Genomic DNA, 15,860 nt, shown 5'->3' with positions numbered 1-15,860 from the left:
ATATATATATATATATATATATATATATATATATATATATATATCCAACACCAGGAAAGCACAATGAGGGAGGCCACAGGAAGCTTCTTTTGGTTCTTTAATAAAACACGAGCATTTGCCAGCAGTCACTAACAAAAACACAGGCTTCCAGTTTAAAAGACACTGCCAGACGCGTTTCAGGATAAACAATCCTTTCTTCAGTGGCTGCTTTCAGGAATGAATCATCACGCTACACAGTTTTAATTATAAACACCTGCCCTAGTGGGCGTGGCGCTCCTGCTGCCTCTTGGTGTTTGTAGTTTGTAACCCATGTGGGTGCGCAGTTCACTCCTTCTAAATCACAAAATGAAATTAAATCCCTAGTGGGTTGATGCACTGTACTTTGTGCTGTGGCTGCCCTGCTTTGAAATGGTCGAAATGAACTTTGTGCAGGCTGCAGCTCCTGAATGCAGCCTGTACTGCTTCCTTCTGATGATTTCAAGCTCACAGTCAGAGCCTGAACAGACCTGTGAACAGCAGTGAGCCTCTCCTCGTCAGGAGTGCAAAGCCCCATATATCCAACACCAGGAAAGCACAATGAGGGAGGCCACAGGACGCTTCTTTTGGTTCTTTAATAAAACACGAGCATTTGCCAGCAGTCACTAACAGAGTCACAGGCTTCCAGTTTAAAAGACACTGCCAGACGCGTTTCAGGATAAACAATTCTTTCTTCAGTGGCTGCTTTCAGGAATGAATCATCACGCTACACAGTTTTAATTATAAACACCTGCCCTAGTGGGCGTGGCGCTCCTGCTGCCTCTTGGTGTTTGTAGTTTGTAACCCATGTGGGTGCGCAGTTCACTCCTTGTAAATCACAAAATGAAATTAAATCCCTAGTGGGTTGATGCACTGTACTTTGTGCTGTGGCTGCCCTGCTTTGAAATGGTCGAAATGAACTTTGTGCAGGCTGCAGCTCCTGAATGCAGCCTGTACTGCTTCCTTCTGATGATTTCAAGCTCACAGTCAGAGCCTGAACAGACCTGTGAACAGCAGTGAGCCTCTCCTCGTCAGGCGTGCAAAGCCCCATATATCCAACACCAGGAAAGCACAATGAGGGAGGCCACAGGAAGCTTCTTTTGGTTCTTTAATAAAACACGAGCATTTGCCAGCAGTCACTAACAAAGTCACAGGCTTCCAGTTTAAAAGACACTGCCAGACGCGTTTCAGGATAAACAATCCTTTCTTCAGTGGCTGCTTTCAGGAATGAATCATCACGCTACACAGTTTTAATTATAAACACCTGCCCTAGTGGGCGTGGCGCTCCTGCTGCCTCTTGGTGTTTGTAGTTTGTAACCCATGTGGGTGCGCAGTTCACTCCTTGTAAACGAAGAAAGAAGCTTCCTGTGGCCTCCCTCATTGTGCTTTCCTGGTGTTGGATATATATATATATATATATATATATATATCCCGCTCATTTGTCGCCGTCTGGAAACAAGAAAGGCACTTGCAGGGCTTACTGCAAAATAGGGTTTTATTTTTCAAAGTTCATGGACGCAGACATGAAAGACTCGTTTCGCCTATGGCTTAGTCTGATTTCATAAAAACCGCCATTGAAACTTACACTTTTAAACCATTGGTGAATACAAAGTCACATGATGTAAGTATGTCAACACAATCAAGGAGGGACTACGGCGTGTATTGTTGGCCGCCATCTTTACACTGTAAAAACCCGCATGAACACAATTAATAGTTCTTCAGGTATACATTTCTGAGGTTGTTCCTAATGATTACTAGATCACATAATCAAGTAACAATTATGATGCCGTGTATCGGCAAAATTTCAAACTATAATTCAGCCGTGTATCGGCATGGCCCTCCCAATTGCGACAACAATGTTTATACTATTCATATGACCCTAATAGTTCAAAAAACATGCAGCTTAGAGATTCTGTTTCTTAATCCCCCAAATGGACCAACATCTCCTCGCACATGTTGAGTCCATTTGGAGTTTTCGTTCCCAAATCAATTATATACCTAGATTCCAGTCTTCTGAGCTTCCTGACTCTATCTCCACCCCTGACTTGTGCTGGTACACAGTCTAGACCAAAATAACGCAACAGGTCCCTGTTGCTATTATGCTTCTCAGCAAAATGTCTTGCTACTGGGTAATTTACATCACCTTTGGTAATTGCCCTCATAGGCTCTAATATTCTCAATTTTACAGAGTTAATTGTACTGCCTATGTAGTAAAGGCCACACGGGCATTGTAGACAGTACACAACATAATTCGTCTGACATGTGAGATATTTAGAGATAAGTCTTGGTCTAGAAAGACCAGCTACCTGATAAGTCAGTGTTCTTCTGCTGTTTATGCACGCTTTGCATTTGCTGCAGGGATAAAAACCCCTAAGCTCCCTTAGGGTTCCAGATTTCTTACTTTCTGCATGCAAATGACTCTGTACCAATACATCTTTTATCGAACGTGCCCTTCTAAAATTAATGAGAGGAGCAGGTGGAATATCACCTCCAATTACACTATCGGTCTTAAGGATGTGCCAATTGCGCTTCAATATGATTCTTAGATCTTTTGCATTATCAGAGTAGGTAGTAATCATTCTGAAACTGTTATCACTCTCTTTTGACTTTTTTTGTCTTTTTTGATTTGTTAGAATGTTTTTCCTTCCTATTTTTCTCACTCTATTAAGAGTATCTAATAGAAATTTCTCATTGTAACCTCTTTTGACGAATCTATTGATACTAGCATTTGCGGCCCTTTCAAAATCCTCTTCTGTTGTACTGTTCCGTTTCATTCTGAGCAATTCCCAATAGGGGATGCTTCTCACCAGTCCTGGTGGATGATTGCTAGAGGCATGAAGGGTTGAATTACCTGCAGTAGGTTTGCGAAAAAGTGACACATTTATGGAATTGTTTACCACTCTGATCTGGAGATCTAAGTAATTAACCGTGTCTTTGCTGATGTCACCACTAAATTCCAAATTGATAACATTCTTATTCATGCATCTGATAAAGTTGGATGCCTCCTCACTCAAACCATCTCACACAATGCACAAATCGTCAATATACCTATACCAGGCAATGACTTTTTCCATTTGCATCTCGCCTGGCGACCTGGACACCTGCTCCTCCCACCAGCCTACGAACAAGTTCGCATAGCTGGGGGCAAAGCAGGTGCCCATCGCCGTGCCAGATACCTGGTGGTAATAATCTTTATCAAACAAAAAAATTTTGTTTTTTAAACAAAATTCTGTGAACTGTAACAACATTTGATTATGTTCAGCAAATTTCATCGGTTTCTTTTGCAAAAAGTGTGACACTGCCTCCAAACCATGTTCATGTTGTATCACTGTATATAGGCTGGTGATATCTAATACTATCAGCCTATATTGAGGTTGCCACACAAGTTTCTCAATCCGCATCATAAAGTCTTGTGAGTCTCTTACATATGCAGGTAAATTTTTCACCAAAGGAGAGAGAAATGAGTCTATAAAAGTAGTGAGATTTTCAGTGAGACTCTCTTTAGAGGAAACAATTGGCCTTCCTAGTGGGGCTTCCCTATTTTTGTGTATCTTAGGGATATGATAAAAAGTTGGTACTACTGGATTCAAACATCTGAGGAATAAGTACTCATTCATGTCCAGCATCGATTTGTCCAGCCATGTTTTAATCATCACATGGTATCTTTCAATGCTGTGCAAATAAATATCCTTCGAAACTTTTTGATAGCAGTTGGGATCTGACAGCTGCCTTAATGCCTCCATACTGTATTTGGTTCTAGTTTGTAACACAATATTACCGCCTTTATCTGACGGTTTGCATATTAGAGTTTCATCACTACTCAAAGTTTTAAGTGCCTCACTCTGATCTTTGGTGAGGTTAGATGTTGTTCTTTTGAGTTGTGTCCTTAACTTCAATAAGTCTTTGTTAACAGCCTCTGTGAAAACATCAATAGCATCATGCGGCATTTGGGGTAGGAATTGCGACTTAGGTTTAAAATTACTTTCGTCCTTATCTTGACTTAAACCCAATCGTCGCGTTCTTTCAACTACGTCTCTTGAGATATTGCCTGATGTATGGATGTCTTGATCTGTTTGTAATTCATGCATTAATTCTAAAGCTGCCAGATCCTCGCCAACTAAAGCATCAGTAACATTCTGAAAGCTTGGACCTTTGGAAGAAAATATATATATATATATATATATATATATATATATATATATATATATATATATATATATGCGACGAACCCTCCATTAGATGAAGAAAGCGGCCACACGGGGAAATTCCATCAGGAAACACTTTATTGGACAATCAGCTGGGCATGATGCATTTCGGCTACAATAAGCCTTCCTCAGATGCCGTTAATGTCCGGTTGTTCCCACACCCACGTTTAAAATAGTCCCGCTCTGCTCCCATTGGAGCCAGCACTCTCTCCCCTTAATCATGTGATCGCCCATCAGCTGCAGCCCGGTGATGACTACAACTCCCAGAGTTCACCTTGATGGGAAGATGTTGCAGAAAACGGGATGGTTGCAATCTTTTCCACAGTATCTCTGACCATCACATATAGCTGCAAAATGGTACTGTACCTGAGAAAGGCCTGTGAAGGTGTTGGAGAAATGCTGTGAAAGTCTGCCAAAATCCACATTGAAGTAAGCTGTAAAATCGGAGTACCGACAAGAGGCATTGTGGGACATGAAGTCCAAATACCTAATAATGAAGGCGTACAGCGAGTTAAGATGAACCTGGATGCAATCACAGTGAGACTCAAGTATTATACAGCTAAAAGAATAATACAAGTACTATCAAACTTAACCCTACACTGTATTTGAAAATGTTTAAAACAGACTGCCTCTTTAAGCAAATTGACATTGGTCCTACTTCAATGTTTAAGCTACGTTTTAAAGAACTAACGAACCCACCCTCAATGCTGTGCATATGATTAAGAGGTGTGTTACCTCGAAACGCGTAATGCATTTCTGCCGAAATAAATGTATTTCAAGTACGCTGGTGTGGTCGGTTTCACGCTGCTGAGGTCTGCGCGTGGGTTTGGATGGATATATATATATATATATATATATGCGACGAACCCTCCATTAGATGAAGAAAGCGGCCACACGGGGAAATTCCATCAGGAAACACTTTATTGGACAATCAGCTGGGCATGATGCATTTCGGCTACAATAAGCCTTCCTCAGATGCCGTTAATGTCCGGTTGTTCCCACACCCACGTTTAAAATAGTCCCGCTCTGCTCCCATTGGAGCCAGCACTCTCTCCCCTTAATCATGTGATCGCCCATCAGCTGCAGCCAGGTGATGACTACAACTCCCAGAGTTCACCTTGATGGGAAGATGTTGCGTGGGGAGTCCTCGTTGGAAATACACGTCTCCATAGACGTGTGCTGTGCGGGACTGAACGCTATGTGTCCTGGTGTCAGGTGACTGGTCATGTAAGTGTCCGTAGTGTTCCCTCTGGTCCCCGCACACGTTCCAGCCTCTATATATAATACGTCGTCACCACCAACTGCTTTCCCGCACAGAAAATGACGATGAGCAGACCCAAAATTTCTAGTGCAAACTTTAAAGTGCTTTTATTGTGCCTAGCATGTCCGCCATAATGCGTTTCGCTTCCCCGTGAAGCTTGATCACATGACACGACCCATGTAGCTGAGCATTAATTTTCCTATTTGTGATGTGATAAAGCTTGCTCATTCAGCAATTTCTACGGTGTATCTGTGAAGATATATATATATATATATATATATATATATATATATATATATATATATATATATATATATGTTCTGAGTAATTATGATATTGTTATATATAAATTTGTTTGTTTGATTAGTAGTTACTTACATTTGTGTTCTTTCTGTTTTGTTGATGGCTTTATTTTTTGTTTTTGTAGTTTCACTGTTGTAGTTTCTGTAGATGGGGTAGAAAACTGTTTTTGTTAATTATTTTGGATATTATGTTTAGTTTCTTTGTTTTAATAATTTATTAAAAGTGAAAGTATACTTACTTTTTGTAGTAGATGAATTTAATTTAATTTGGTGGATGTTCTTTAGTAGATGCAGTTTGTTTAAGCTGCAATGAAAAATGTATAAATTAGTTTCTTTTAAAATTTTTAAGTTTGTTAAAAGTATTAGACAATGTTACTTTATTTCTAGGTAAACTTTTCTTTTTTAATAGCTCATGATTTTTTTCATGTAGAAATAGATAGAGTAGTCAATCACATTTGTATTTTATAGTTTTTGCTGTTGTTGATAGGAAGTTTAGTATTAATTTAAAAAGAAGAAAACATTTAAATAATTTAGTGAGTTAAGTTATGGATGTTGAGGACTTTATATTAAGTAGGGGACGCCCAAAACGCTGTTCGCTACCTGGGAGAGACGAAGGACCCAAGGAGCTGCCCTGCCTGCTCTTTATCCCTCGGGATACCGCTGCTTCCGCTACTGCTCGCCGCACCCGCTTTGCGGGTGCCACTTTGCGGGTGCCGCTTCGCGGTTTGCAGCGAGGGGCTAAGGCTGGAAGGCTGTTGGGCGGTTGAAATAGCAGCAAGGAGGACTGAACCATCCGCAGAGGGCGTGTGCAAGCAGGGACTCGGAAGACCAGGAGTCCCTGCGCCGCTCAGGTTTGCACGGCCGCGCCCCCAGTGAGACACGCCCCCCGCCTGACCAACAACAAAAAACGTGTGCTTCCTCTTGCCTGTAGGATGCCCAAAACGCTGTTCGCTACCTGGGAGAGACGAAGGACCCACGGACCCACTGAGCTGCCCTGCCTGCTCTTTATTCCTCGGGATACCGCTGCTTCCGCTACTACTCGCCGCACCCGCTTCGCGGGTGCCGCTTCGCGGGTGCCGCTTCGCGATTTGCAGCGAGGGGCTAAGGCTGGAAGGCTGTTGGGCGGTTGGAATAGCAGCAAGGAGGACTGAACCATCCGCAGAGGGCGTGTGCAAGCAGGGACTCGGAAGACCAGGAGTCCCTGCGCCGCTCAGGTGTGCACGGCCGCGCCCCCAGTGAGACATGCCCCCCGCCTGACCAACAACAAAAGGCGTGTGCTTCATCTTGCCTGTGGGACGCCCAAAACGCTGTTCGCTACCTGGGAGAGACGAAGGACCCACGGAGCTGCCCTGCCTGCTCTTTATCCCTCGGGATACCGCTGCTTCCGCTACTGCTCGCCGCACCCGCTTCGCGGGTGCCGCTTCACGGTTTGCAGCGAGGGGCTAAGGCTGGAAGGCTGTTGGGCGGTTGGAATAGCAGCAAGGAGGACTGAACCATCCGCAGAGGGCGTGTGCAAGCATGGACTCGGAAGACCAGGAGTCCCTGCGCCGCTCAGGTGTGCACGGCCGCGCCCCCAGTGAGACATGCCCCCTGCCTGACCAACAACAAAAGGCGTGTGCTTCCTCTTGCCTGTGGGACGCCCAAAACGCTGTTCGCTACCTGGGAGAGACGAAGGACCCACGGACCCACGGAGCTGCCCTGCCTGCTCTTTATCCCTCGGGATACCGCTGCTTCCGCTTTTTTTCATGTAGAATTAGATAGGGTAGTCAATCACATTTGTATTTTATAGTTTTTGCTGTTGTTGATAGGAAGTTTAGTTTTAATTTAAAAAGAAGAAAACATTTAAACAATTTAGTGAGTTAAGTTATGGATGTTGAGGACTTTATATTAAGTAGGGGATGCCCAAAACGCTGTTCGCTACCTGGGAGAGACGAAGGACCCACGTACCCACGGAGCTGCCCTGCCTGCTCTTTATCCCTCGCCCCCAGTGAGACACGCCCCCCGCCTGACCAACAACAAAAAACGTGTGCTTCCTCTTGCCTGTGGGACGCCCAAAACGCTGTTCGCTACCTGGGAGAGACGAAGGACCCACGGACCCACGGAGCTGCCCTGCCTGCTCTTTATCCCTCGGGATACCGCTGCTTCCGCTACTGCTCGCCGCACCCGCTTCGCGGGTGCCGCTTCACGGTTTGCAGCGAGGGGCTAAGGCTGGAAGGCTGTTGGGCGGTTGGAATAGCAGCAAGGAGGACTGAACCATCCGCAGAGGGCGTGTGCAAGCATGGACTCGGAAGACCAGGAGTCCCTGCGCCGCTCAGGTGTGCACGGCCGCGCCCCCAGTGAGACATGCCCCCTGCCTGACCAACAACAAAAGGCGTGTGCTTCCTCTTGCCTGTGGGACGCCCAAAACGCTGTTCGCTACCTGGGAGAGACGAAGGACCCACGGACCCACGGAGCTGCCCTGCCTGCTCTTTATCCCTCGGGATACCGCTGCTTCCGCTTTTTTTCATGTAGAATTAGATAGGGTAGTCAATCACATTTGTATTTTATAGTTTTTGCTGTTGTTGATAGGAAGTTTAGTTTTAATTTAAAAAGAAGAAAACATTTAAACAATTTAGTGAGTTAAGTTATGGATGTTGAGGACTTTATATTAAGTAGGGGACGCCCAAAACGCTGTTCGCTACCTGGGAGAGACGAAGGACCCACGTACCCACGGAGCTGCCCTGCCTGCTCTTTATCCCTCGCCCCCAGTGAGACACGCCCCCCGCCTGACCAACAACAAAAAACGTGTGCTTCCTCTTGCCTGTGGGACGCCCAAAACGCTGTTCGCTACCTGGGAGAGACGAAGGACCCACGGACCCACGGAGCTGCCCTGCCTGCTCTTTATCCCTCGGGATACCGCTGCTTCCGCTACTGCTCGTCGCACCCGCTTCGCGGGTGCCGCTTCGCGGTTTGCACCGAGGGGCTAAGGCTGGAAGGCTGTTGGGTGGTTGGAATAGCAGCAAGGAGGACAGAACCATCCGCAGAGGGCGTGTGCAAGCAGGGACTCGGAAGACCAGGAGTCCCTGCGCAGCTCAGGTGTGCACGGCCGCGCCCCCAGTGAGACATGCCCCCCGCCTGACCAACAACAAAAGGCGTGTGCTTCCTCTTGCCTGTGGTACGCCCAAAACGCTGTTCGCTACCTGGGAGAGACGAAGGACCCACGGACCCACGGAGCTGCCCTGCCTGCTCTTTATCCCTCGGGATACCGCTGCTTCCGCTACTGCTCGCCGCACACGCTTCGCGGGTGCCGCTTCGCGGTTTGCAGCGAGGGGCTAAGCCTGGAAGGCTGTTGGGCAGTTGAAATAGCAGCAAGGAGGACTGAACCATCCGCAGAGGGCGTGTGCAAGCAGGGACTCGGAAGACCAGGAGTCCCTGCGCCGCTCAGGTTTGCACGGCCGCGCCCCCAGTGAGACACGCCCCCCGCCTGACCAACAACAAAAGGCGTGTGCTTCCTCTTGCCTGTAGGATGCCCAAAACGCTGTTCGCTACCTGGGAGAGACGAAGGACCCACGGACCCACGGAGCTGCCCTGCCTGCTATTTATCCCTCGGGATACCGCTGCTTCCGCTACTGCTCGCCGCACCCGCTTCGCGGGTGCCACTTCGCGGTTTGCAGCGAGGGGCTAGAGCTGGAAGGCTGTTGGGTGGTTGGAATAGCAGCAAGGAGGACAGAACCATCCGCAGAGGGCGTGTGCAAGCAGGGACTCGGAAGACCAGGAGTCCCTGCGCCGCTCAGGTGTGCACGGCCGCGCCCCCAGTGAGACATGCCCCCCGCCTGACCAACAACAAAAGGAGTGTGCTTCCTCTTGCCTGTGGGACGCCCAAAACGCTGTTCGCTACCTGGGAGAGACGAAGGACCCACGGACCCACGGAGCTGCCCTGCCTGCTCTTTATCCCTCGGGATACCGCTGCTTCCGCTACTGCTCGCCGCACCCGCTTCGCGGGTGCCGCTTCGCGGTTTGCAGCGAGGGGCTAAGGCTGGAAGGCTGTTGGGCGGTTGAAATAGCAGCAAGGAGGACTGAACCATCCGCAGAGGGCGTGTGCAAGCAGGGACTCAGAAGACCAGGAGTCCCTGCGCCGCTCAGGTTTGCACGGCCGCGCCCCCAGTGAGACACGCCCCCCGCCTGACCAACAACAAAAGGCGTGTGCTTCCTCTTGCCTGTAGGATGCCCAAAACGCTGTTCGCTACCTGGGAGAGACGAAGGCCCCACGGACCCACGGAGCTGCCCTGCCTGCTCTTTATCCCTCGGGATACCGCTGCTTCCGCTACTGCTCGCCGCACCCGCTTCGCGGGTGCCGCTTCGCGGTTTGCAGCGAGGGGCTAAAGCTGGAAGGCTGTTGGGTGGTTGGAATAGCAGCAAGGAGGACAGAACCATCCGCAGAGGGCGTGTGCAAGCAGGGACTCGGAAGACCAGGAGTCCCTGCGCCGCTCAGGTGTGCACGGCCGCGCCCCCAGTGAGACATGCCCCCCGCCTGACCAACAACAAAAGGCGTGTGCTTCCTCTTGCCTGTGGGACGCCCAAAACGCTGTTCGCTACCTGGGAGAGACGAAGGACCCACGGAGCTGCCCTGCCTGCTCTTTATCCCTCGGGATACCGCTGCTTCCGCTACTGCTCGCCGCACCCGCTTCGCGGGTGCCGCTTCGCGGGTGCCGCTTCACGGTTTGCAGCGAGGGGCTAAGGCTGGAAGGCTGTTGGGCGGTTCGAATAGCAGCAAGGAGGGCTGAACCATCCGCAGAGGGCGTGTGCAAGCATGGACTCGGAAGACCAGGAGTCCCTGCGCCGCTCAGGTGTGCACGGCCGCGCCCCCAGTGAGACATGCCCCCTGCCTGACCAACAACAAAAGGCGTGTGCTTCCTCTTGCCTGTGGGACGCCCAAAACGCTGTTCGCTACCTGGGAGAGACGAAGGACCCACGGACCCACGGAGCTGCCCTGCCTGCTCTTTATCCCTCGGGACACCGCTGCTTCCGCTTTTTTTCATGTAGAATTAGATAGGGTAGTCAATCACATTTGTATTTTATAGTTTTTGCTGTTGTTGATAGGAAGTTTAGTTTTAATTTAAAAAGAAGAAAACATTTAAACAATTTAGTGAGTTAAGTTATGGATGTTGAGGACTTTATATTAAGTAGGGGACGCCCAAAACGCTGTTCGCTACCTGGGAGAGACGAAGGACCCACGTACCCACGGAGCTGCCCTGCCTGCTCTTTATCCCTCGCCCTCAGTGAGACACGCCCCCCGCCTGACCAACAACAAAAAACGTGTGCTTCCTCTTGCCTGTGGGACGCCCAAAACGCTGTTCGCTACCTGGGAGAGACGAAGGACCCACGGACCCACGGAGCTGCCCTGCCTGCTCTTTATCCCTCGGGATACCGCTGCTTCCGCTACTGCTCGCCGCAACCGCTTCGCGGGTGCCGCTTCGCGGTTTACAGCGAGGGGCTAAGGCTGGAAGGCTGTTGACCGGTTGGAATAGCAGCAAGGAGGACTGAACCATCCGCAGAGGGCGTGTGCAAGCAGGGACTCGGAAGACCAGGAGTCCCTGCGCCGCTCAGGTGTGCACGGCAGCGCCCCCAGTGAGACACGCCCCCCCGCCTGACCAACAACAAAAGGCGTGTGCTTCCTCTTGCCTGTGGGACGCCCAAAACGCTGTTCGCTACCTGGGAGAGACGAAGGACCCACGGACCCACGGAGCTGCCCTGCCTGCTCTTTATCCCTCGGGATACCGCTGCTTCCGCTTTTTTTCATGTAGAATTAGATAGGGTAGTCAATCACATTTGTAATTTATAGTTTTTGCTGTTGTTGATAGGAAGTTTAGTTTTAATTTAAAAAGAAGAAAACATTTAAACAATTTAGTGAGTTAAGTTATGGATGTTGAGGACTTTATATTAAGTAGGGGACGCCCAAAACGCTGTTCGCTACCTGGGAGAGACGAAGGACCCACGTACCTACGGAGCTGCCCTGCCTGCTCTTTATCCCTCGCCCCCAGTGAGACACGCCCCCCGCCTGACCAACAACAAAAAAACGTGTGCTTCCTCTTGCTTGTGGGACGCCCAAAACGCTGTTCGCTACCTGGGAGAGACGAAGGACCCACGGAGCTGCCCTGCCTGCTCTTTATCCCTCGGGATACCGCTGCTTCCGCTACTGCTCGCCGCACCCGCTTCGCGGGTGCCGCTTCGCGGGTGCCGCTTCGGGGTTTGCGGCGAGGGGCTAAGGCTGGAAGGCTGTTGGGCGGTTGGAATTGCAGCAAGCAGGACTGAACCATCCGCAGAGGGCGTGTGCAAGCAGGGACTCGGAAGACCAGGAGTCCCTGCGCCGCTCAAGTGTGCACGGCCTCGCCCCCAGTGAGATATGCCCCCCGCCTGACCAACAACAAAAGGCGTGTGCTTCCTCTTGCCTGTGGGACGCCCAAAACGCTGTTCGCTACCTGGGAGAGACGAAGGACCCACGGACCCACGGAGCTGCCCTGCCTGCTCTTTATCCCTCGGGATACCGCTGCTTCCGCTACTGTTCGCCACACCCGCTTCGGGGATGCCGCTTTGCGGTTTACAGCAAGGGGCTAAGGCTGGAAGGCTGTTGGGCGGTTGGAATAGCAGCAAGGAGGACTGAACCATCCGCAGAGGGCGTGTGCAAGCAGGGACTCGGAAGACCAGGAGTCCCTGCGCCGCTCAGGTGTGCACGGCAGCGCCCCCAGTGAGACACGCCCCCCCGCCTGACCAACAACAAAAGGCGTGTGCTTCCTCTTGCCTGTGGGACACCCAAAACGCTGTTCGCTACCTGGGAGAGACGAAGGACCCACGGACCCACGGAGCTGCCCTGCCTGCTCTTTATCCCTCGGGATACCGCTGCTTCTGCTTTTTTTCATGTAGAATTAGATAGGGTAGTCAATCACATTTGTATTTTATAGTTTTTGCTGTTGTTGATAGGAAGTTTAATTTTAATTTAAAAAGAAGAAAACATTTAAACAATTTAGTGAGTTAAGTTATGGATGTTGAGGACTTTATATTAAGTAGGGGACGCCCAAAACGCTGTTCGCTACCTGGGAGAGACGAAGGACCCACGTACCCACGGAGCTGCCCTCCCTGCTCTTTATCCCTCGCCCCCAGTGAGACACGCCCCCCGCCTGACTAACAACAAAAAACGTGTGCTTCCTCTTGCCTGTGGGACGCCCAAAACGCTGTTCGCTACCTGGGAGAGACGAAGGACCCACGGACCCACGGAGCTGCCCTGCCTGCTCTTTATCCCTCGGGATACCGCTGCTTCCGCTACTGCTCGCCGCACCCGCTTCGCGGTTTGCAGCGAGGGGCTAAAGCTGGAAGGCTGTTGGGTGGTTGGAATAGCAGCAAGGAGGACAGAACCATCCGCAGAGGGCGTGTGCAAGCAGGGACTCGGAAGACCAGGAGTCCCTGCGCCGCTCAGGTGTGCACGGCCGCGCCCCCAGTGAGACACGCCCCCCGCCTGCAACGGCCACTACTTAACAGGTTGCTTGGCGCTCAGCGGGACGCGAGCGGGACGCTGAGCGAAGCCCGGGCAAAGAGCGGGCAGTCTATGGCAGTCAGGGGCTGTCAGAGGCTGCGCTGGCCACCCCCCATTCATCTACCATCTTGTGTCCCAGAGTTAGTAGTTTCCTTGGGGGTTTAGAGGCCCATATGTCTACCCGTTCTGGGAAAGCTCTGAGGGGTGGGGGAGAGGGTGCTGCGGGGAGCTCTATGATAGGCACGATGGACAAATTCATCACAAGAGTAGCTGCTGTCATTGAAAATGAGATTGTGATGACGGAACGCCGTCTCTCACAAGATTCTTTCCCGGCCAGACGCTTCTCGCTAGGAGCAGTGGCACATGCCCTGTCTCCAACCTTTACCCATCCTGCCTCCCCTCTTCCTGGGATTACGTCCGAGCAGCCACGGATTGCAGCAATAGGGGCAAGCATTGATAGGTTGGAAAGCTTGGTAGCACAATCCTTGCCCATTAGCTCTAGTCCAGTGGTTACAGGACCCCGATCTGCTTCACCCCCAAGCACTTCCACCGGCCAGGTGTGTCAACCGCCCCCTCAGGACTTTTCCCTGGCTCCTAACCCGTCGTGTTTGGCACGTGTCTCCCTGGTTCGTACTAAGAGAAAAAGGGTCACTAGTACACGGAAGGGTAGCTTTACATCACTTCATAAGCGCCCGAGGAAGTATGTCCCAAGAGGCCCTGCCCTACTAAACAGCCGTGGATCTGCCACACCGACGACCGAACCAACTGGAGGAAATGATCCCCTGGTAACTGTGGCTGAAACTACACAGGCAAACTTCGCCGCCCCTGCACCACTAACAGCTCCCCATGAAGCGCCTTCCCCTAAGCTCATTGGGAATCTGGTTAAGTCCTTATTGGTCCCGCTCATCGACCAAGTTAAGAGTCTGGGGGATAGGCTAGATAGGTTCGAACAGACCTCCCAGGATAACTTCTTTTCCCTGAAAACTCTTATTAAACTACAGTCTAAATCTAGGGAGGACAATGCGGGTGGGAATGTCGGGAAGGGGGATTTAGGGGGCTCAACCCAGGCAGCACTACCGTCAATGTCTGTATCTGCCTTAGCAGTAGGGAAGGACTCGGCAATTGTCTCTGAGACCCCTGCTACTGTAAAACCGGGAACTATAATTCATACTGTCCAGGTCCATGCTAGTACCCCCCCCGGTAGCGAGGAATGCAAAGTCCAAACCAGACCAAAAGAAGTTGCAAGAGGGAGGGGCCCTTACTAAGCCAAAACGACCGGCTCACCCAACTGTTGATGCCAGGGTAGCTGCCCCGGTCTCAAAGGCAAAAGCAGCAACGAGCCATCCTGGAGCCCCTCCTCCTGCGGTCATACCGCAGAAGGTGGCTCTAAAATGTCCACCAGTTAATCTCCCCCCAGAGTGCCATCCATACGTTGCCGTCCTCACTAATGTTCCCGTTTTGAAGGACGCCCAGCTAGAAAACTATCAGGCATTGAAGAATAAAACCATCCACTGGCTAAAAGCCAATAGACCCCTTCCCAGGGGTGTGAATGGGTTGATTCTTGGTGTGCGTAGGGTAGGATGGATTGGACAGGGAAAGAAACCGTTCGAGGGTGATTGTGTGGTAGTCAACTTTCAAGATATGAGAGTTGCCCACACAATATGTAATTCTGAGCAGGTTACGGGTGGACCAGGTATTGATGCGGTTGACCTGACATACTTTTACCCACGGCCGGTTATGAAATGTCCTGGCCAACTCCCTGTGGCTACCTACCAAAACATCACTGGCAGCCAATGGCATCCTGCAATACCCCTGTTCCAGCCGCATGCGGTATGGCCGAGGTCGAGCTGGAGTCCCAGGGGGTACTGACTTGTTGATTCTCTTGGGGAGGCTCAGGGGGATTCAAAATCTGTTGGAGCTTTCCACCCATCCCTAAAGTTGACGGGTCCACCTATCCCAATAGGGAAGCAGGTAGCCCTAATGGCTAGTCGGGAATCAGGTGTGGGGCGGGACCCAAATGAAACTGTTATTGACGACTCCATTTTGACAGAGGCAGGTTCGGATGGCACTGTCGCGTCCAGTAGCGCTGCAGTTGTGACGGACCCACTTATTAGGGTTTTCAGCTGGAACGTGGCTGGACTAGATAGGAAGTTGGCCTTGCCTGACTGGAATGCTCTTGTGGAGGAGTACTCCATTTGTGTGTTTCAGGAGACTTGGAGTAGGGAGCCCTCACACAAGGCGGGTTACTCATCCCACTATATACCTGCTGTCTACCCGGAATCAGGCAGGGGACGTCCCTCGGGAGGCCTCCTTATTTGGGTAGCTTCCTCCCTTAACTGTAGGGTAGAGGAGCACCAAACAAACTGTCCGGATCTCCTTAATATCACCTTAAAAAACTCCAAGGGTCGAGTAATTCTTAACATCTTCAATATCTATGCGCGGGGCATAAAGGGAGGCAGACAATCACCCACTATAGCTCTTTTAGAGGGTTTGCTTAGATCTTCCCCCTACAAGTTATGTACCCTGGTCGCGGGCGACTTTAACTGCACGTTTGAGCCTCTTGGCTCAGA

This window comes from Lissotriton vulgaris, chromosome 6 (assembly GCF_964263255.1).
Source record: "Lissotriton vulgaris chromosome 6, aLisVul1.2, whole genome shotgun sequence".
Lineage (NCBI taxonomy): Eukaryota > Metazoa > Chordata > Amphibia > Caudata > Salamandridae > Lissotriton > Lissotriton vulgaris.
This window is presented reverse-complemented; position numbering follows the sequence as displayed.